General features: G+C 49.5%; 1 pseudogene; it reads right to left on the bottom strand.

Annotated features, from left to right (window-relative positions):
- Positions 1-1397: 1397 nt before the first annotated feature.
- LOC119846902 overlaps positions 1398-24140 on the bottom strand; it is an 80770-nt pseudogene continuing 58027 nt past the window's right edge.

Genomic DNA, 24140 nt, shown 5'->3' with positions numbered 1-24140 from the left:
CACCCAGTGGTTGTCATTTGTTCCCGAACACCCACCTGCTCCCCTCTGCCCCCACCCATGGCAGCCAGTGTCCCGCCTGCGCTGGGAAGCTGATTGCCGGCTGCTGCTGGGATAGAAATGGCTGGTTTGGGAGCTGCCTGCATCAGGAGAAAGGTGTTTTCATACGTAATACCTCCCTGGAGTTCATCTCCACCAGCTACAGGGAGGTAAAATGCCCACGGCACCGAGGCGGCCCAGTCTCTGCTAGGATCTGATGGCGAGAGTGCTGTCTGGGCCCAGCCAGCTCATCACACACACACCTTTCCTCTACTGTAGATTCAGCTTCTGTGGGCAGCCTTGCCCAGGGCTTCCTGCCTCCCATTCACTGCTGGGTCCCATCACGACCTGCACTAAACCAACAGCCAGGCCATAGGGTTTAAATGCAGCACACCCAGCAGTAAAGCCAGGCACGGCACACAGGGGCTTTGGGGTCACACTTTACAGCTCCACAGCACAGCCAGAGGCTAGAAACTTACTTTTTATTTGTTTTAAACCAAAGCTGTGATTCTCCCACAATCCCAGGACTCCAGGTGCTGGGGCTTTAAGGGAAACAACAAATACCATGAGACTTGGCAATGCTGAAGCTGGCAGCCTGTTCCCCTCCTGCAACCCAGTTCCCTCAATGCAATTTCCAACAGCGTCTGAACTTCCCCATGTCCTTGTTCCATGAGAAGCTTTGGCAGCATCGTCCATCATCCCTGCTGCCCTGTGAAACCAGACAGCCCTGCTAGAGCCCAGGGGAGGGCTCCAGCAGTTGCAAGGTTTCAGCCCTCAGGATGCTGCTCAGGGTGAGGCTATCACAATCCAGCCTGAATCCATAGATTCTGTCACTGTCTCACACTGCCTGAAGCTGGCAGGAGCATCGTGTGTGTGTCTGCAATAGGAGTGAGTCAGTGTCACTGCAAGACCCTTCCCCTCTGCATCCCTGACCGGTGTGTTTTGAATTTCCTACATTTAACAGTCACATTAACACAGTTTCCTCCAATGAGCCCATTCCGATGTAACTGGGAGTTGGGCCAAAGTGTTATCATGAATAGCTACGGTTTTCCTTTGAGTTCAGGTGGGAGGAAACATCTGACATGTCGCCATTTCCCCACTTTCCCATTAGAGCGAGGTTCTTCCCCAGGTGTCAGCAATTGGGTCTGATTCCCCCAACGTATTTCCTGGCTCTGGTATGCCTGGGAGAAGATTCAGCTCCAGAGACTCCTCTGGAATCAAGTTCTCAGTGTTTTTCTTGCATGATTCCCTTTGCCCCATGGGAGGGGTTCGGCAGGTGGGTTTCAGACCTGGGATTTTTGGCTTTTCTTTTTCCGCTTCCGTCTGGGGGTGTTCCATGTTGTGGATGCTCCTGCTCTGTTTCATCCCCTGTCTTCCTCTTTACATGCAGGATCTTTTGCAAATATTCTCCCATAAATGGCCTTGCCCTGTTTTTTTCCACTTCCTTGTCTCCAGGGGCTGGGTGCGGTCCAAGTGATGGGGCTGTTTTTCCTGTGGCAGGTGGCTTTGTGTTGTTTTCTGCTCCTTCCCTGTCATTGGGGGCAGGGGTTTGTGCAGAGGCTCTGGGATCTCCCTGACTAACAGACCCACTAACTCCTAATTTCTGGGGGAAATCCCAGTCACTGGGGGGGCAGATGCTGAGGGATTTCCTCTGGTCCTGCCCTGCATCGTGACCAGGGCTGAGGAACGGGAACAATCTCTCAGGACCTTCCATAGGAATCTCCAAGATAAGGGTCATTGAATTGACACTATAAAACGAGAGACTCCCCCTTTCTAGATCCAGATATACCCCAATCACTGTTGGCATCACACCCAAGTTCTGGATCACAGTGTCGGCCTTGCTGGGGTGATACCGCCCCCCAGATCTCCCCAGAGCCCAGCACCACTCCTCAGGGAGTCTCTCCAGCTGCTCCTTTCTCACTCTCTCCCTCACAGTCTCACTCAGCACCCCCAGTTCCCAGTCTGGGCTGTTCCCCACCTCCACCTCCCAGTACTCCCGGCAAGCCCCCCTCTCCCCATCTTGATCCTTCCTAGCCACAAAACCCTCCCTCCCCACAGCAATCAGGGTCCCGGAGGGAGCAGCTGGCCTTAGGGAAGCAGAGTCATGTTCAATTCTTCGGCCATCCTTAGAGATGGTGAGCTCGGGGTGTTTGCAATCTGGATCCAGGGTGACAGAGACTGGGGAGAGGAACCAGAATATCCCCATTAGCCATGGGTCAGTCAGGGATCCTACGATCCGACAGGAGAGAGATTTCAGCCAGCACAGCCGGAGCGAAGGACAGCCTAAGGGTTGAGGTGGCTAGAGGGACTGGTACCGCTAGCCTGGATCCAGCCTTGGGCTCCAGGGAGTTCCAGGGCTGTGAATGGGCCTGACCCATGTGCTGGGGGAGAAGTGGGGAGAGCCAGAGTGGGCGATTGGACTTCTTGTATACTCTCACTTCCTCCTGCACAGGATCTATCCCTGAGAGGGGTTAGGGCTGCTAGGCAAAGTTCCCTCTAAGCTGCGCGGCTGTGCAAGAGGCTATCAAGGACCCACACAGGTGGGGAAAGGCACCTCTCTCCTGGCCCACCCCAGCCCAGAGCTGCCGCAGCTTGGGAGAGGTGCCTCTCCCCCTTCCCCGGTCTGCTGTGGTGAGAGAGGACTGGGGAGAGTCCTCTCTCCCTGCTGCAGCCCTAGGGCAGCCTGCACCCCAAATCCCTCATCCCTGGCCCCACCCCAGAGCCCGCACCCCCAGCCAGAGCCCTCACTCCCTGCACCACAACCCTCTGCCCCAGTCCTGAGCCCCCTCCCACACCCTAAACCCCTCATCCCTGGCCCCACTCAGAGCCTGCATCCCCAGCCAGAGCCTTCACCCCCCCCCACAACCCAACCCTCTGCACCCTCCCACACTCCGAACCCCTCAGCCCTACCCCCTCCAAACATCACCTCAATATTGGTGCACATAATAAAATTCATTCCACACATGGATGTAAAACATTAGTGGGAACATTGCTCCTGGGGGCCCATGGATTGTGACCAGGGGGCTGAAGACTCTGCAAAGTGCAGAGGGAAGGCTGAGTGGGGCTGTAGGGGGAGCTGACAGGGTAGGGATGGATCATTGCTGACGGGCCAATGAGAGATGAGGGGGACATCAGGACTAAGGGGTGGATTGTGAGGGAGCTGCCCGGGGATGAGACTTATAGCTCTGGACAGCATGTTCAGGACCATGCATGGCATCCACCCCGCTGGCTCTGCAGCCAGCTCACGTCCTGCCCCACCTGCTCCATGGGGGCCCCGCACCTCTGACAGCTCAGCTACGTAACAGTGATACCACTAACCCCAGTGCAGTGTCTGCTCAGCCCCTCGCAGTCCCACTCACCCATGTAGCTCCGAGCCCTCCTGAAATCTGCAAGGGAAGAGGAACAAACACGGTCAGGGGCCCGGCCAATGTAGAGAACTCACTCCCATGGGAGATGCCATTCTGGGAGAGGGGTAAGGCAGATAGAAAGAAATTGAGCAATGTGAAATGTGACATGACAACACATTCTCTTACCTAGCTCTCTGACCGCTTTGTCTGCAATGGAAAGAGACAGAGTCATTTCCTGTCATTTAGGCAGAGGACTCAGTTCTGGGTGCTGCTATGTGACAATGTGATCGCTTTATACATTGTTCATGGTCCCTCACTGCTGAAGGAGAAATGTCCCCATTCACCCCAGGGACCAGAGATTTCTGGTAATTGCAATGTCCATCTCTCAGGGATGTCTTTATATTGTATCTTAGTATCGGGGACTGGAGCAAATGTTGTCAGGCTTCCTTCCCCACTCTGAACTCTAGGGTACAGATGTGGGGACCCTCATGAAAGACCCCCTAAGCTTATTCTTACCAGCTTAGGTTAAAAACTTTGCCTTCTCCTTGAACCGTATGCTGCCACCACCAAGCGTTTTAAACAAAGAACAGGGAAAGAGACCACTTGGAGACGTCTTTCCCCCAGAATATCCCCCAAACCCTACACACGCCTTTTCCTGGAGAGGCTTGAGAATAATATCCTAACCAATTGGTTACAAAATCATTAAAGACCCACACCCCTGGATCTTGGAACAATGGAAAAATCAGGCAGGTTCTTAAAAGTCGGATTTTATTAAAAAAAAGAAAGGTAAAAATCATCCCTGTAAAATCAGGATGGAAAATACTTTACAGGGTATTCAGATTCAAAACACAGAGGATCCCCCTCTGGGCAAAATCTTAAAGTTATAGAAAACAGGAATAAACCTCCCTCTTAACACAGGGAAAATTCACATAAAACAAAAGATAAACTAATCCGCCTTCCCAGGCTTACCTATAATCGTTGCAATATTGGAGACTTGGATTAGGATGGGTTGGAGAGGGTGGATTTCTGTCTGGCTTCTCTCAGTCCCAAGAGAGAACAACCACGTAAACAAAGAGCACAAACAAAAGCCTTCCCCCACCCCCACAAGATTTGAAAGTATCTTGTCCCCTTATTGGTCCTTTGGGTCAGGTGCCAGCCAAGTTAGCTGAGCTTCTTAACCTTTACAGGTAACAGGATGTTGCCTGTGGCCAGGAGGGATTTGATAGCACTGTATACAGAAAGGTGGTTACCCTTCCCTTTATATTTATGACAGTTGTTCTCAGTGATGCTGCTGTAAATCCAAAATAACTGTGTTTGTTTCACTGGAACGAATCTGAATGTACACCAGTGTCACTCAGAGCAGAACTCAAGCCTGTAAGAAGCTGTTTGGCTGAGGTGGCCCCCAGCAAATTGGGGATTTTAAAGGCAGACTGCCAGGATAAACTTCCTGCGTGGGATTTGCAAAGCATCCAACCTTGATGGAAGGCGCGTCTGGAGCCCTCTATGGCTCAGACATTGTCCACCCCTCCATCTCAGGTGAATTTCTTTCCTGTGTTACTAACAGCCCTTTGGAGCATCAAAACTACACACTCCAGGTGTAACTAGGGGATGGACATGCAGATGATTGGAGCTTAGAGCTGGGATCTGACCTTGGCAACAAAGTATTAAAATGTGAGCTACATTCTGCAAAATGGCCCAGAAGAGCCTGCACTGCAGCAGTCATCTATAGAAAGCGGCTGGTCCCCTCTTGCTACATCAGAATAAGGTGATTGGCATTGGATGGTATAGGCCAGGTGACACCTGTCTGTCTAACCTAGGGTGACCATATTTCCCAAAAGGAAAACAGGACATCATGTGGGGCTAGCCCAAGGCCCACTCCCCCTGCCCTCCATGCACTAGAACCCTTCCTCTCCCCCACCTCCAGCCCAGCCTCCCTCCTGCTCAAGGCTGGCATCTCTGCTTGCTCCCAACTGATCCAGTTGGCAAGAGCAAATGGGACAAATGTCCTTTTTTGCCAAAAAAAAGTCAGGATGGCTGGAACAGGGCTTAAAAAAGGGATTATCTTGGCCAAATTGGGATGTACGGTCACCCTAGTATAACCAGGCACAGGGGCTGGTAACCCTGAGTCTGCAGCAGAGCTCACAGTGCTGCCGTGGGACTGGAGTGACTAATGTGACTCAGATTCAGCTTGGGTCGTTAGCATTACCTCAAGCAGAACTAGCGTGTGTCTGGCTACCCACGCTGGGAAGGTCACTCCGAGCTGCAGTCAGGCGACCACCTGAGGTGCCGGGCTTGCGGGGGGGGGGTCATTTTTGTTGTTAGCGACAAAAGGGAAAATAGAATGTTTGAAGTAACATCTTTCAGGTATTCCGGATGAGGATTCATTTTCCACTAACCTACTAGAATACTCTAGACCTTTGTAGAGACTTGTGGAACCTTCCAGACTTTCTGAGAACTACATTTTCCTTGAACATTTTAGAATATTGTCAGCCATGCCCTCACAGGCATATAAGGAGCGGGGGGTGTAACCAGTCAGTCAGTGAGATATAAGAACGAACTGAAGTGAAGTGAGAGCCCCGCTGTTTTATTGTGTAATTGTGAAAGTGTACTTGTGTTTTAAGACTTGAGGAGTGTAAGTAGTGACTAATGAAGGACATATTTAAGGAGACACCAGAGATATCTATTGAACCGCTATGTACGCAACAATATAAAAGAAATACTGTTACTTCTTTTGCCATGCTTAACATGTAATGTTTGATGACTTTCTAAGACTGTGGAACATAGACTTTTGCTCTCCCAATGCTGTCTGTCTTCCCCTATAGAAAATAGAAGATGCCCCCGAAGAAGCCTTCAGGAGCTTAGTATAGGAAGCAAAAAGCTCAGTTGCAATCTAGTTTGCAGTAAGGGACAAATTTGATTGGAAAATATCGGAAACAGAACAACATAAACTGGACTTTAGTCAGTAATGATTGTCCCACTGCAGAAGAAATTGAGGTGCGAAGTGTAAATGATGGAAATCCTATTTCTAAGGAATTATCAGATTTACCTGAAGACAAGAAATGAAAATGTGAGGAAAGTGATGGAGAATTGTCCTGTTTTCCTGGCAGCATAAAGGAAAGTGATGATAAAGAAGAATATGGCTCACATGAAAAGGAGAGTAATGCCAAGAAAAATCTGGTTTACATGAAAAGGAGAGAAATGATAAATGTAACCCTTCTGCTAGGTGGAGCCAGCAGCAACCAGTGCCAGGTTCAATATCTAGGGGTTCCTTTTCAACACTACAACACAGAACCAGCTTGAGTCCCCACCCAGTAACTGGGAAAAGTACACATCACCCCTTGATGCTTCTGAGAGGCAATACTTCCCCACTCGGAAGCAGAGTCTAAGTGTAGAAAATTAACTTTTAATGAAAGGAGGGAAGTCACCTGACATTAAGTAGGGAAAATGCCACAAGCAGGATTCATAACCATAAAACTGTGAGGAGGACACCCACCCCAGAGTGTGTGGGGCAGAGCCTTCTGCTTTATGTTCTTGAGTTCTACAATCACAAGTTCTTTTACTGTACCACCCTCTGCTCCCTCGCTGTACCCCACTCACAGTGGTTGTCCTTGGTCAGTGAGGACCTAACGTTCAGAGGTGCATCTGAGTGAGTTCACCTTCCTCCCGGAGAAGAAGGCACCTTGCTTGCTTTATCCTCTGAGTACTTGCTCTGGCCGGCCGCCTTCTCACCACTCCCACCATCCGTCACATTCTACGGCCACCTGCCTCTCTGCTGTGACCTTTGCAGGTCAGTCTCTTAGTGATTTTTAGCTCTTAGCAAGTGGGGTAGAAACATGATCCCACCACAACTGATTTCTGCTCTGATTGAGCATTTAAAATAACCGAGAGGCTCCTAATGAAGCATATTTAGCTCTTTCTTTAAACAGTGGGGAGAAACAGGTTAAACCAGCCTGGGGACCCATAGGGAGAGTTCACACCTCCTGGCTGAGACACCTGTCCCCACCCCTCTTACTTTGATAGGGCTCTGGCATTAAAGCCCCTGGTGTAACGAGGTCCTGTCAGATGAGAGCGACCCCCGCATTTGGGACAGGTTAAGCACAGTTGTGCGCCCCTTTATTCATACTATAATGTCAAAACATTGGTAACAGCATTTCACTACCCCTGAATTCAGTACTAAAGTGATTTCCAATCCGTCACCAGCCAACGTTGATCACTTTCAGTACCAGAGCTCTGTCTGGTGGATATCTAGGCAGAGTAGGTGTGTTCATGTAAATACAATTTGCTCCTGAAGTCTCTCCCCCTCCCAGCTAGCTGTCAGGGGAGAGCTCATTCAGACTCTGCTTACATGAAGAAGAATCAGCCTTGCATGGTGACAGAAACAGCAGTTAGAAAAATTGCACACCACAAATCGATATATCAGATCGTATTTTATGGCCAGTGATCCTAAACTCTGCCAATATTGATCATACAATTTTGAACGGACCAGGCAAAATCAAGGATATGCCATTTCTGGTAAATGAGCAAAAGTGACATATTTCAAAGTCATACTGCAAAAGAGTGCTCAAGAATGGTGAGAAACTGAATCGGTGTTGGCTAGTTTACTCAAAATCAAATGACAAAGTGTTCTGGTTTTGGTGCAAAATATTTGATAAGAATGCCAAATTGTTGCTTGCACTTTCTGGGTACAATTACTGGCATAATATAGCTCTGAAGCAACATGAAAAGTCACCCAGCCATTTTACAGCCTACTCCAAATGAATGCAAGTCGAGTCCAGGCTCAAGCTGAATAAACAAACTGAACTTAACACTAATTTCCTTGGTTTGGTAGAGCTCCTTGAGAAATACGGTGATGTCATGCATTAGCACCTATGTCCAGTAGTTCATAAAGAAGCTATGGACCATTACTACAGCAAAACCATCCAAATTCATTGATCTTATGGCAAGGAAAGTGTTTGATAACACGTTGATATGGCCCGGCAAAGCAAAGTACTATACCGTAATAATGGACTGCACTTCCGACATTAGTCACAGTGAAAAGATGTCATTTACAGTAAGCTTTCTTGACAATGAGAATAGCTGTATATAAGTAAAGGAACACTATTTGTCTGTGGACGACTCTACTGGAAAAGGCCTAACAGAACTGTTTATGAATGTTTTGAATGAAAATAAAATAAAGCTTCGGGACTGCCATAGCCAAGGCTATGACAACGGTGCAAACATGAAGGGAAGAAACAGCAGCGTCCAGGCAAGGATCCTTGTGCTAAATCCAAAAGCTTTCTTCGTGCTTTATGGCTACTATTCCCTCAATCTGATTGCGTAAGATGCAGTGTCATCTTCTTTAGATTCTCTCTCTCTCTCTCTTTCTCTTTGGAGTACTGCAAAGGATCCTGTTTTCAGCATCAAGTATCAGGTGGAAGATCCTCATGGACAATGTTACAAATCTGACCGTGAAGCTGCTAAGTGACACTCGCTGGGAGAGCAGCATTGACAGTGTAAGGCCAGTGAGCTACCAAGGGACTGAGGTTTACGACACTCTGATGGAACTGGCACAGTCAAGTAAAACCGAGGCCAGAATTCGACACAAGATGCAAACCAGATCACTGACTTCAAATTTCTGGTTTCAGTTGTGGTTTGACAAGATATCCTGTTCCAAGTAAACATTGAAAGCAAGGCATTACAAACTCAGTTGATGGATACCGCGGCTGCTACTACTTTGATGAGAATCTGCCTTGATTTCATTGTGACCTAGAGAGACAACGGATTTGAAGATGCTGCCATCACTGCTGCCAATGAAATGGTGGAAAACTTAGGAGTTGAGCCTATCTTCAGGGAAACTCATATTCATCAGAAGAAGAGACAGTCTGGTTATGAGGGCAGAGATGAGGTGATAGGAAGGTTGGAAGAAAAATTCAAGAGGGAGGTTTTTTGGTCACTCACTGACACTGCTTGAGTGTCCATGGAAGAAAGATTCAGACAAATAAAGCACCACGAAAAGACCTGGGAGTTTTTGTATGTGACCTTAGTAAGGTGCTGGCAGACAGGAAAATACTCTTGAACAATTGTACAGACTTTGACCAGACACTGACACATGGGGAACGTTCAGACATCAGTGATAAAGACCTCTATGTTGAATTGGACAACATCCATTATGTTTGGCCACTTGGAAAGCACTCGCCACTCCAAGTTCTCCAATTCATTCATGATGAAGAGCTGAAGTACACTTTTCCTAATTTGTGTATAGCTTTGTGGATTCTGCTCACACTGCCAAGTTGAGAGTCGTAAACGCAGCTTTTCAAAGCTCAGGCTCATTAAAACATATCTTCAATTGACGGTGGCCAACGAGAGACTGACATCACTTGCTATTTTATTGCTTGAAAATGCCATTGGCAAGACTTTGGATCTCTCTGACACTATGCTTCAGTTTGCGAGGGTAAAGGTAAGAAAAGCAACTTTTTGAACTAAAGGACTAGGGTTAACATTCTAAGGCTGTCTCCTACAGTAATGCTATTTAGTACTGGTCCACCTGATGTTGCTGCACAGTTCAATTTCTTGATGTTAGTACATTTAATTTTTTCTTAACATGAAAAAGTTTCTATAGGTTTAGAAGAAACAATTTTTTGTTTGCTTATATATTGCATGATTTATAATTCCTAGCGTACAAATTTATCATCTTATATGACAGAGATAAATCATGCATACAAATCATGCATCAAAGTTGTGAAATGGGCTACAAGTGCAATAAAAAATAAGGTATTCAAAAGTTTAACAAAGTTTAACTGAAGATGCTCATTCCCTGGGACACTATTTGGTCTCGGGCAGGCCCTGCCTGCAGTATAGATGTACCCAATGAGCCAAGGATCTCAGAACTGACAGGACATGGCAGACAAATCTGTTGTTAATGAACAGCAGATGAGGTCCCAGATCAGCCCTAAACAAAGCCCACAAATTGCCCCTGGGGCAGCACCCAAAGCTGCTGGCACTGCCAGGACTGAGGGAAGCAAGCTTCACACCCAAACATGTATCATATAGAGAAAGGCCTGCACTGCTGCAGCGTGGCACCCAGCCTCAGACCTCCTATTTCTGGGCCAGGCAATCCCTTTGTGGGGAAGATTCTCAAAAGTGTGTAGCTCTACTGTTAGTGGTTGGCAGCAGGAGCCTAGCTGGGGAAGGGTCCATGGGGCCATGTGGCACTGGATTTAGAGTCCACCCCTAGAGACATGGGGTCAGGTGCTGTCTCGGCTCCTAGTGGAACAATGTGATTGGTGGGGCCCATCAGAGTGCACCTCACAAAGCCCATATAGAGCACAGCAGGGTTTGAAGTTTCTGTTCATTGGAGGCCCAGGCCTAGACTACGAGGGAGGAAACAGGACGGGACTGAGGAGCCGAGGGCTGGGATAGCAGGGAAGCTGTGGGTGGGGACTGAGGGATGCCATCAGAGCTGGGGCTGAGGGAGGAAGCCCAGGGCAGGAATAGCAGGGAGCTGCAGTCAGTGGCAGTGTTTGTGCCGTGGGGACCCCCTGCACAGCTTAGTTCCAGGGCCCCTTCCAGTATCCTGGCATCCAGTATCCTGGTGTGTGCGAGATCATGCTGGCCGGAGGGCACCATTCAGAGCCCTGGAAGCACTGAGCAAGATGGAACAGCTGACACCTGGCTGGCCAAATCTGGCTTTCAGAGGGCCCCTCACAGCCTTGGGGTTCCCTGCCATTGTACAGCTTGTAGGTGCCTAATGCCACCATTAGCTGCAGGTCACAACTGAGGGCACTGGCAAAGCTATGTGGGAGGCAGACCATGGCTGAGATTGCAGGGGACTGCTGGTGGTGTGACTGAGGGACACTGGCAGAACTGTAGGTGTGGGAGGCCTGGATTGTATAGCAGTGGGCTGCAGGTAGTGATTGAGGGAACTGACAGAGCTGTGTGCATGCAGGGATTTTGCAGGTCAGAATTGAGATGTATCAATAGAATTGCATGAAAGAAGTTTGCCCAGAACCTTACTAAGTCCCACCATTCCATATGTACTAAATTCACTGTATGTTGTTAAGGACAATACTGAAATTTGAGCAGCAACCTCTGCAGTGTTTGTTTATTTCCAGGGCAGGGGGAGATGATCATGAAGGTGACTGAAGTCCATACATTGTGTGTACAGGTCATGGGTGGCAGGTGGAGCCCCCCTTTGGGGAGGCTAGCCCCCGGCTCCGCCCCTTCCACCTGCGCCCCCACCCCCTACACCCGGTGGCCAGAGCCCCCAGACGCCCTGCCCCCCCATGGCCAGAGCCACAAGCCTCTCCCCACCCCCAAGAGAAGCCCCGAGCACACACCCCCAGCCGGAGGAGCCCCGGGATGGCCGAAGCCCGGAGCACCCCCAACTACTACGTGACCCGAGAAGCCCCAGGCAAGCCGCAGCCAAGTCAAGGGAGATCACTGAGGAACCCAGGAAGCTGAATAGCACATACTACTTCCTCAGCCACCCTGGAAACTGCATAGGGCATAATAAAGGAAAATCTTCACCCCAAACTCCACAATGTAGGGTTCCACAGCCGCAGCAGCGCCAGGGGAGGCAGAACCTCCCCTGGCCTATTATACCCGCCGCCCATGATACAGGTAGTGATTTTTTCTATCTTGTCATGGTGTGAAAGCACAAACACACTTTTACTAGGGATTATCCAAGTACCTGATTCCAAGGCTGTCCTCACAGCATCTGAAATGGGGTAGAAAAAAGGGTTAGGCACAAAGACAGGAGGTGTGTGATGCTGTGTGACCTGTAATGACTGGGGTTAGTTACAGACACCCCACAGCCACACTCCCAGCCGCAGTGCTGGAGCCAGAAGCTTTGACGGAAGCGGGCTGGTGGTTCGTGATACGCACCAACATCCAGGAGCCCTGGGATTTGCAAAGCATCTAACCTTGATGGAAGACATGGGTGTGGATTCCGATACAGCTCTGACATTCTCAACCCTTCCATCTAAGGGGAATTCCTTTTCTGTGTTACTAACAGCCCTTTGGAGCATCAAAGCTACGCACTCCAGGTATAAGTAGAGCAGCGGTTCTCAAACTGTGGGTCAGGACACCAAAGTGGGTCACAACCCTGTTTTCACAGGTCACCAGAGCTGGCATTAGACTTGCTGGGGCCTGGGGCTGAAGCCGAACCCTGAGTCCCACCGCCCAGGGCCGAAGCTGAAGCGCAAGGACTTCAGTCCTTGGTGGTGGCTTATGGTTACAGGTCCCTTGCCTAGGGCTAAAGCCCTTGGGCTTCAGCTTTGACCCTCCCACCCCTGCCCCAGACAGTGGGGCCTAGGCTTTGGCTTTGATCCCCTCAGCCGGGGTGGCAGTACTTGGGAGGACTCAGGCTTTAATTCCTGCCCCTTCCCTGCCCCCGGGGTCGTGTAGTAATTTTGATTGTCAGAAGGGGGTCGTGGTACAATGAAGTTTGAGAACCCCTCAACTAGGTGATAGCTGGACCAGGCGATGATTGGAGCTCAGAGCTGAGATCTGGCATTGGAGACAAAGCATAAGAACGTGAGCCTTAGTCTGGTCTCTTGCTCATCTCCACGTTCTGAGTAATGGCCCAGAACAACCTGCACTACTGCAGTCATCTATACAAAGTGGCTGGGCCCCTCCTACTGTATCAGAACATGTGCTTGGCATTAGCTTGTCAAAGGCCAGGTGACACCTGTCTGTCTATCCAGACATGAGAGCAGGTAACCCTGTGTCTGCTGCAGAGAGCTCACTGTGCCGCGGTGGGACTGGGGTGACTCTAATGTGACTCGGATTTCAGCCCAAACTGTTCTCTCAGCCCTGCCCTGGGGTGTTGATGCATCTGGATCTGCTCAGCACCATGTGTGGCTGGGAGCCTCTGCCTGGGGCTCTAATGGGAAGGTGGATGAATTTACCAATTGTCTTATGCAGCTCCTCGCGCTCTGGGAAGAGAAGAAAAGGAGACCATCATGGGTTCAGAGTGGGTCGTTCCAAGAACAGTGACTTGGGGTTGTCTCTGGGTACACCTACAGTGCAGCTGGGACTGAGTTCCCAGTCTGGGCAGGCAGACAAGCGCTAGCTCTGCTCGAGCCAGAGTGCTAAAAGCAGCAGGGTAGGCAGGAGGAGCACATGCAGCCACTTGGACTAGCTACTCAAACGCACACCCGCTCAGATCCCCTGGGTACATACTTGGTTGGCTACCCTGAGTCGCTCCTCCTAGTACCACAGCCACATTGCTATTGTTAGTGCACTAGCTAAAGCAAAGCTAGCGAGTGTCTGGCTACCCCAGCTGCGAAGATCGTTCCCATCTACAGTGCAGATGTACCCAGTGAGCCAAGAGTCTCAGAACTGACAGGACACATCAGACAAAACTGTTGTTAATGAACAACAGACAAAGGTCCCAGATCAGCCCCTAAACAGAGCCCACAAATTGCCACTGGGGGGAGCATATGGTACTGCAAGGAATGAGGGGAGGGAGCGTCACACCAGAACATGTATCACATAGAGAGAGGCCTGCATTGCTGCAGCCTGTCCCCCAGGCCAGGCAATCCCTTTGTGGTGCTGATTTGCAAGTGTGTAACTCTAGGGTTAGTGGCTGGCAGGAGCTTAGCTAGGGAAGGGCTCCATGGGGCTCCTTGGCACTGAATTTACTGTCCACCCCTAGAGATGTGGACTTAGGTCCTGTTTTGGTTCCTAATGGAATAATGTGGTTGGTGGGGCCCATCAGAGTGCACCTCACACAGCTCATACATGGTGTAGTAGGGGTTAGAGTCTCTATTTATTTGTGGCCCAGGCCTAGACTAGCAGGGAAGGGAGCAGAGGACAGGACTGAGGAACCCAGGGCTGGGATAGCATGGAGATTGTGGGTGGGGATTCAGTTTAGCCTGCTTTCAGAGTAGCAGCCGTGTTAGTCTGTATTCGCAAAAAGAAAAGGAGTACTTGTGGCACCTTAGAGACTAACAAATTTATTAGAGCATAAGCTTTCGTGAGCTACAGCTCACTTCATCGTGACTGTAATTTGCAGCACACACCAAAGTGCTGTGCTGGAATAGCCCTATGTGGATGCTGGTGGTGCACATTAAATGGTAATTAGTTTGCACTAACATAATCTTCAAATATGATTATATTAATGTGAACTAGGAACCTTTTAGTTCACACCCAGAGCATCCACATGGGGTTGTTACAGTGCAGCTCTTTGGTGTTTGTTGCTGTTCACACCCCTGTAATCTGAACCTTTGAGCAATGTAGACATAGCCTGAGTCCCGCCATTCCAGACTCATTAAATTCACTCTCTGAAAACGTTTTGTTCAATATCTTCATAAATGATCTGGAGGATGGTGTGGATTGCACTCTCAGCAAATTTGCGGATGATACTAAACTGGGAGGAGTGGTAGATACGCTGGAGGGGAGGGATAGGATACAGAAGGACCTAGACAAATTGGAGGATTGGGCCAAAAGAAATCTAATGAGGTTCAATAAGGATAAGTGCAGGGTCCTGCACTTAGGATGGAAGAATCCAATGCACCGCTACAGACTAGGGACCGATTGGCTCGGCAGCAGTTCTGCGGAAAAGGACCTAGGGGTGACAGTGGACGAGAAGCTGGATATGAGTCAGCAGTGTGCCCTTGTTGCCAAGAAGGCCAATGGCATTTTGGGATGTATAAGTAGGGGCATAGCGAGCAGATCGAGGGACGTGATCGTTCCCCTCTATTCGACACTGGTGAGGCCTCATCTGGAGTACTGTGTCCAGTTTTGGGCCCCACACTACAAGAAGGATGTGGATAAATTGGAAAGAGTACAGCGAAGGGCAACAAAAATGATTAGGGGTCTAGAGCACATGACTTATGAGGAGAGGCTGAGGGAGCTGGGATTGTTTAGTCTGCAGAAGAGAAGAATGAGGGGGGATTTGATAGCTGCTTTCAACTACCTGAAAGGGGGTTTCAAAGAGGATGGCTCTAGACTGTTCTCAATGGTAGCAGATGACAGAACGAGGAGTAATGGTCTCAAGTTGCAATGGGGGAGGTTTAGATTGGATATTAGGAAAAACTTTTTCACTAAGAGGGTGGTGAAACACTGGAATGCGTTACCTAGGGAGGTGGTAGAATCTCCTTCCTTAGAGGTTTTTAAGGTCAGGCTTGACAAAGCCCTGGCTAGGATGATTTAACTGGGACTTGGTCCTGCTTTGAGCAGGGGGTTGGACTAGATGACCTTCTGGGGTCCCTTCCAACCCTGATATTCTATGATTCTATGATTCTAAGAAGAAGGGGGGATATGATAGCTGCTTTCAACTACTCGAAAGGGGGTTCCAAAGAGGATGGATCCAGACTGTTCTCAGTGGTAGCAGATGACAGAACAAGGAGTAATGGTCTCAAGGGGGAGATTTAGGTTGGATATTAGGACAAACTTTTTCACTAGGAGGGTGGTGAAGCACTGGAATAGGTTACCTAGGGAGGTGGTGGAATCTTCTTCCTTAGAGGTTTTTAAGGTCGGGCTTGATAAAGCACTGGCTGGGATGATTTAGTTGGGGATTAGTCCTGCTTTGAGCAGGGGGTTGGACTAGATGACCTCCAGAGGTCTCTTCCAACCCTGATATTCTATGATTCTATGATTTTCTGACCAATTTCCAATTTGTCAGCTTCCCATATGAAAGTGTGGACACCAGAACTAGACACAGTATCCAGTACTGGTCTGGCTAACACCATGCACAGAGGTAATGTCACCTACTTTCTCCTGCTGGTATTCTCATTTATACATATAAGGATTGTGTTCACCATTTTAGCTCCAGCATCGGTCTGGGAGCTCACACTGAAGTCCTTTTCAGAGTCACTGCTTTCCAGGATACAGTCTCCCATCCTGTAAGTGTGACCTATATTCTTTGTTCATAGATATGTGACCTTGCATTTGGCCATGTTGAAATACGTTTGACAAAATGGGAATTTTTGCTTGGGCTATTGCACTGGTCCTGTGGATCCATGACAGCAATCCAGGTCAGTTTGTAGTATTGACCTGTCCCCATCATTATGTATCACTACACTAATTTTTGGGTCATCTGCAAATTTTACCAGCAATGATTTTATATTTCCTTCCAACTTTTTGATAAAGCTATTGAATAGCATTGTCCCAAAACAGATCCCTGTGGAACCTCACTAGAAACATCTGCATTGGAGGATGATTCACCATTACAATTACTTTGAGATCTATCAGTTAGCCACTTTTTAATCCATTTAATGTGGGCTACCTTGATTTTGTACAGGCTAATTTTTGTTATCAGAGTTTCATGAAGAACTAAGCCATACTCCTTACAGAATCTGAGACCTGGTCTACACTACAAAGTTAATTACATTATTAAGGGCTGTGAAAAATTTATCTCCCTGTCCGAAGTATTTAAGCAAAACTAAGCTCCTGTGTAGACACAACTAGGTAATGGAAGAGTTCTTCTATCAACCAAGCTACCAGCTCTCAGAGAGGTGGATTTATTACAGCCACAGAAGGACCCTTCTACCACTGTAGTAAGTGTTTACAATACCGCATTACTGCTGTAGTGTTTCTAGTGTAGACACACCCTGCATCTATGTCTGCCCAGTTACCTTTATCAGCCAGATGCACCATCTCCTCCAAGAACGATATCAAGTTCATTTCACAAGACTCAGCCCAGATCTTGACAGGCAGTTTGTCCAGATCACAGAAACCTCCATCACTAATGGCCCCACAAATCAAGTTAGAATGACATTTCCTGTCTCAGTACCAGAAATAGCCCCTAGCTGAGTGCAATTCTCAAGTGACTCAAGCCCCACACTCCTGTGGTGACCCCTGTAAGCCTTGCTGGAGCTCTAGGTATAACTAAAAGTGTCAACGAAAGGCTGTGAACCAGAGTAGACTGGGCCTTGGAAAAATAACAACACATTAGGAATTGGCTAATGCCAGGTAAGCACATTCCTGACTGGAGAGGATGGTGCAAAAACACAACAGATCTCTCACGTAACTATTGTGACAGGGTCGGGCAAGATGGCTACAGGAGAGTGATCCTACTGGGATCCAGGAAGTGGGCGGACAAAGCTTCTGGAGCGTGATAGAAGGCAGATATATTAGCCCCAGGTTAAGTAGGTCCTTTTTCCCTGGGTAAGGTAACAGGGAAGGTTCCAGAACAATCAGGAACTTTCTGGAAAAAATTAAGGCAGATTGGCTGATTAGAATAACTGCAGCCAATCAAGAAGCTGCTAGAATCAATTAAGGCAGGCTAATCAGGGCACCTGGGTTTAAAAAGGAGCTCACTTCAGTTTGTGGTGCATGTGTGAGGAGCTGGGAGCAAGAGGCACTACGAGTTGAGAGTGAGAACGCGGACTGTTGGAGGACTGAGGAGTACAAGCATTATCAGACATCAGGAGGAAGGTCCTATGGTGAGGATAAAGAAGGTGTTGGGAGGAGGCCATGGGGAAGTAGCCCAGGGAGTTGTAGCTGTCACACAGCTGTTCCAGGAGGCTCTCTAGACAGCTGCATTCCACAAGGCCCTGGGCTGGAACCCAGAATAGAGAGCAGGTCCGGGTTCCCCCCAAACCTCCCAACTCCTGATCTGACACAGGAGGAGTTGACCTGGACTGTGGGTTCACGAAAACGGCCAAACTGAGGGCTGCTGTGAATCTCCGAGGTGAGCAAATCCACCAATAAGCGCAAGACCCACCAAGGTAGAGGAGGAACTTTGTCACACGATGTAAATACTTTCATAAGAGATGGTACAGGAAAACATTGACCCCTTGTAGGATAATGATGGGATGACAGGATAATGGATAAGGGTTGGTCACCAACCACGTCTGGAGTAGGGTGACCAGATGTCCCAGTTTTATAGGGTCAGTCCTGATTTTTGGGTCTTTTTCTTATATAGGCTCCTATTACCCCCCCCCACCCCGTCCCGATTTTTCACATTTGCTGTCTGGTCACCCCAGTCTGGAGTGAAATATGTAACTTATTTGTATCAATGTGTAAAAGGAGAAGTCATAGAAGGGGCATCTTTGTACTAGTTTAGGGGACAGCATCCTGGTGCACTGACTGAGTAGGTACCATGTCTCAAGCACACATGTGCTAGTGTAATTGTAGCTCCTGTGAGCCACTAGTACCATGCTTTGTTGACCATAAACCTGACTGAGCACCTTCAACACCAAACGGAGCCTGTGCTCTTTCAGATGAATAACACTGAAGTCTGCTGAATTGACATGCTGCTCCAATTTAAGAGCATCCATGGAACTTCAAGAACAACAACACTGGCAGCAATAACAACTTAGCAGCCTTAATAACTCTGGGCAGTGCTAACACAACCCATTCTGCATGGGGGGGTTGGGAGGGAACTCACCTGAGAGGTGAATGGCTGATTGTCGCTCTGTCTCCAGCAGGCCATTCCGCACTATGCAGCTGATGTCTCCATTGTCTGCTTCTTCTGTGACAGTGATGTGACTCACAACACTATACAGGTTCTCCCTGTCCTGAGTCATGTTGGTCACAATCTCCATCACCAGGTTCTGCCAGTTCTTTCCAACCCACTGGAGTTTGGGTTTGGGGAACCAGCCTGCAGATCTACAGGCCAGCCCAATCCCCTGACCTCGGTGGCCCAGCACGTCAATGAACACTGGAGCCACAGCTGCAGGCAGAGACAGAGAGTGTGTCTGTCAGGAAATTGTGTCTTTGGTAGCACCATGTGAGTCTCCAGCTACCTCTAGATCAAGGGGGCTGTGACTGCAAAGATCCATTCCCTTGTGTGCAAAGTCTCCCTGGAACCCCTCATCCTGAGGACTGGGGAAATTAAACAATATCTTGCATTTCCAGAGAGCACTGTACCCTGAAGTCTCACTGAGGAATGTGCAGGGTGAAACTGCTACACAGAGATCATTGCACCAGCTGCTGAAATGCAGCCACTTCTGGAGTGGAGCCCAGCATCTGTCAGAATCACTGCTCTTCAGTACAGAGCAGGAAGTGGGGGATGATGACACTGCCTACATCATTGCTTCGACTCCTCCTGTGCCACCCTCCAAATACTGTCCCCTCTGGTGTCCTTCTCCCGCACTGGTAACAGTACCCCAGGCCAAGCCACCCCTCCTGCTTGGATTTCTCTTTCTCTATGCTGCACACAAACCACCCTCCCCTCATTTAAATCTCTCCCTAAAAGCAGATGTGTCCTGTGGAGCCTTTGAACTAGGAGCCACCAAATATGGGAGATGATTTAAAACAACCTCAGTGCTCTGCATTATCACAGGAGGGCCCCTCATCTGGGGCTTGATGTTTCTGAACTGTATTGTCTAGGGCTATATTACTCACTGAGCTAAATGAGCAGAGACCGTCCCTTCCACTGCCCTTGTGCAGCACTGAACGCCAGGTCAGTGCCCAGGGAATAAAAAACAGTATCCCAGCCTTGGACACTGCAGGGGGAGTTTTAGGGAAGCTGGATATAATTGTCACCTGAGCTGGGATTTGGGTAGAACATGGGGGTAAAGGTCCCCATGACTCAAACAGCATTGCAATGAGCATGAGAGCTGAGGACTGTAGATTTACATCTCATTGAAAGGTCGTTTAATGCAGTGGGGTCAGCACTGAGTGCAAGGGGAGAGCGCCCCCTACTGAGTCTTGCACACAGCTCCCTGCAGCACAGGATGCTAATGCCAAGCTGGGCTCAGTGTTGGGGTGCCCCCAGGGGTACAAGATGCGCTGGCTACCTAGGCACAGCGCTCCCTAGTGCTGCATCTGACCTGCCACCCGTAGCTCAGTGATGGCTTCCTGGGTCCATTCTGGGTTCCTCACAAGACACTGGTATTTCCCGTCATCTGACACTTGGAGCCGTTTCAGCTTCAGGGAGACATTCCCACTGCTGAACTCCTGTGGGAACAGCTCTGTCCGGATCTGGTAACCCTCCCCCGGCAGATCTTGGGTACCCTCATCCAAGTACTTGTGAACCGGGATAAATCCTGATCCAGTTTTGCTCCACAGCACGTCCATGCTGGACAGCCGGGCTCGGGGTAAGAGCTGGCAGGGTAACACCACATCCCGGCCAACTACACCCACCACGGGGTGTGGGGAGCCCGCCAGGGAGAACTTCTCTGGAACAGAAAACCCCAGGAGCAGATTGAGTGAGAGCATCACTGAGTCAGGGTCCAACCATACAAACACACAGTGAGTGAGAGGAAATGGTGTCACTGAGCTAAACAGAATTCTCTCAGTCATGCACAGCTCATAGCAGAATATTCCCAAGATTGAACCATGTGTAGCTTAACTGAGCTACTCTCAGTGTGGATGCAGGGCAGTGCAGCAATCCCCCCTGTCCTACAATCCCCCCAGAAACTCCTCCAAAGGTGCCTGTCTTGAAACCTACCTGCACTCTATTGGCAAGGAATGGCCCCGGCTGTAAGCCACCTGCCAGTTCATAGCACCCTGCACAGCCCCATGGCACCCAGTTATGAGCTCTTTCCAGTGTGAGCAACTTCTTTGATGGACCAGTTTCAGATTCAAGTAGCCCCACACTGGCTGCTGAGAGGCTCCCTCATAGGGCTTCTGCCTGGCCTGAGGGTATCGGGTCTTTGATGGTCCTTTGGGCCGATGCACGTCCCTTTCCTGGATTCAATACCCCAACAGAAACTGGCTTAGATGGGGAGTCACTGTTCTGGGGATCGGTGTCTGGGGAGAATTAAACATCTGAAGGTGATTTATTATGTCTGCAGAATAGCTGTGTTTGAAGCAGTGGTGCCCAAACTTCTCCTGTTGTGCCCCCCACCAGTAATGGAATCTCTTCACACCGCCCTCCATTACTGCACTGCCAAGACTTTCTCAGCTTTGGCTGAAGGGGCACCTGGGGGCAGAACTGAGGATGGGGATGGAGCTGGGGCTAGAAGTGAAGCTGGCCTGAGCGTGGAGAGGGAATGATGGGAGAGTCAAGCTGGGGGCAGAACAGGGGGCAGAGTGGAGCTGCGGCTGGGCCTGGAGCTGGCCTAGGGCTGGGGCCTGGAGCTGCGGCTGGGGCTGGAGCTGGGCTAGAACTGGGGCCCAGAGCTGCAGTTGGGGTCAGAGCTGGGCTGGGAATGGAGCGGAGCTGTGGCTGGTATCGGAGCTGGTCTGGGAGCAGAGCAGGGAGCATAGTGGAACTGTAGCTGGGGCTCAGGCAGAGGGCAAGTGGAGCTGCAGCTGGGGTTGGAACTCTTCTGGGGGCAGAGCAGGACTGGGTGGCTCTCCCTCCCCATCCCCCATGTGGGTCGGCCTGAGCCCCGCTGCACCCCCAACATTCCTCCATGCTCCCCTAGGGTACTGTGCCCCACAGTTTGGGAATCACTGGTCTGAAGGGTCTTCACGCTCATCTGTCCCACCATGGGTCAATTGAAGAGCAATTGCTGTCAAGCTGCAGCACCTGACACTTACTGTGTGGCTATGGGGGAGGGATAAGGGTGAGATTTTGAAAGCCACCAAGGAGATTTTCATACTAAGTGTTGCCAGCTCTTGGGCTACTATGTGTGTTTTATAAACCCCAGCTCCTGGAGGCATGTAATTCTATGAGAATCTCAGCTTTCATGTAAAACAAAAGTCAGTTTCTAGCTCTAGTGGTTGCAGAGAAAAACTTGAAAATGTGACTGGTGTGTGACCAAAGGCTCAAAAAAGCAAGGGAAATAAGAACCTGAAAGGTGGTGGTTTTTTTTTTTTTAAATCTGATGGTTTTTATGCCAATCTTCTGAGCTTTGAAGCCTGACTCATGGTGTTTGAAGGCTTGGGGTAGGCGACTCTGCAAATGGGCACACTGATCCCTCAGGCAGCTGCGAACATCTCAGCCTTGCAGGCCATGAGAATCCAGGTCCCCAGTGGGGCAGGTTTAGCAGCACGGTGACTTCAGGTCCCATGGCAGGACATGAAGGGATCAGTGTCAGGGGCTCTGGGAGCCTCTCTCAGGGCCACCAGGAGCTGGGCGACTTGCTGCAAGATCCAACAATCCTTCCACCCAGAGCTAGGACACACCCCAGTCACCCTAATGTCATCTCCACAGCCTCCTGGGCCTGGCCTCTTTTACTCTGCAGAACTAAGTAGGTCCCAAGGGAGGAGTCACTGGGATTCTGATGCCCCTTCCCAGCCCTGCAGGGGGCAGCGTACATGGGTACATTGGGGACAGGGAGGGAAATAATTGGGATTCAAACGTTTTTACCAGAGAGAGAACACGGCGCCAGGAGGAGGATCCCGAAGCTGCACACACAGAGTCTCCACCGCGTCGCCATGGGGACACCGCGGGCAGGGACCTGTAAGGAGAAAGCAGGGATGGTTAACACTCCCCAGACTGCGTGAGGGGCCGGCAGTGCAGGGAACATGCCCCATCCATCATCTGACCTGACCCACTCTGCTCCCAGGCAGAGCAGCTCCCCAGGGACAGGAGAGGATTTCACCCCTCCCAGGTTGCCCTGCCGCCTGCCCAGGCCTGACACTAGGAATTTCCACCCCTAGGTAGTGCCGTGCATCCACCCCCATTTCCTCCCCTTGTCAGTTCTCTGACCATCCATTGGTGCAGGTGCCCCCAATTCCAGTGCAGGGGAAGCCTACAGCAGGGCAGAGCCACTTCTGAGCTAACCCCAATGGTACCCACACCGCTGACCCGCTGCAGAAGGGGCCTGGCTCTGTGCCTGCCTCCATCTGCGATAACACAGACAATGTGTGACCTGGGGCTCTCCACAGCTAACTACATGGGGCTCTACAGAGCAGTGCAGCTGGAGCTGTGACAGACTCACATGCTGTGTGGATCAGGCCCAAAGGGGACCCGTTTCACACCCTGGTCAGTGGGCACCTTTCTACAGATCAGCTTGGCCGGAAGTCACCCACCTCTGTAAGTTACGCTGCCAAGTGACAAGGACGGGGCTGGCAGTGGCTGTCGCAGACAGCAGGGTGTGCAGTCAGATGCCTGTTCCCCCACCCCTGACATCAATGGGAAACAATCACATCTGTATACATTACAGTAACATACACGGTGGGGAGGGGAGAGGCAGAAGGGGCTGTCTCAGATCTGCTCACAGCCTCTGGGCTGCATTTACAGGCACAGCTCAAAATTCCTATATTCATAATACTGACACTTACGAGGGACTGTCTCTAAATTATAATCTTCCACAAACATATCTCTACATCTTCCATCCTAAAAAACCCATTAGCTCTTATATACCCATATATAAACAGCTAACAGCTATCTAATAACACATACCTTAAATTCTCCACCCATCTAGTACATTTCCATAAACCCAACATGTCAATTACCTAGAGAGGAGAGGTTTCAGAGTAGCAGCCGTGTTAGTCTGTATTCGCAAAAAGAAAAGGAGTACTTGTGGCACATTAGAGACTAACAAATTTATTAGAGCATAAGCTTTCGTGAGCTACAGCTCACTTCATCGCTAGAGAGGAGAGGTTACCAGCACATCACTCTGGAGTGAGTCTTTACCACTCATGTTCCTCAATTACCCCTTCTCCAGGCAGGTTAGCAAGTCTCTGAGTCTTTCAGGTTGTTTAATCTTCCTCTCTGATCTTCTCAGTATCAGCCTTTCATTACATAACTGTCTGGCTATAAATATATTGATTGAATCTCTCACAGGTAAACAATATTCCTAAAAAGAAAAGGAGTACTTGTGCCACCTTAGAGACTAACAAATTTATTTGAGCATAAGCTTTTGTGAGCTACAGCTCACTTCATCGGATGCATTTGGTGGAAAATACAGTGGGGAGATTTATATCCACACACAGAGAACATGAAACAATGGGTTTTATCATGCACACTGTAAGGAGAGTGATCACTTA

This window comes from Dermochelys coriacea, chromosome 23 (assembly GCF_009764565.3).
Source record: "Dermochelys coriacea isolate rDerCor1 chromosome 23, rDerCor1.pri.v4, whole genome shotgun sequence".
NCBI classification, from domain to species: Eukaryota; Metazoa; Chordata; order Testudines; family Dermochelyidae; genus Dermochelys; species Dermochelys coriacea.
Note: the sequence above shows the minus strand (reverse complement) of the source record. Positions and strands in the feature narration are given on the sequence as shown.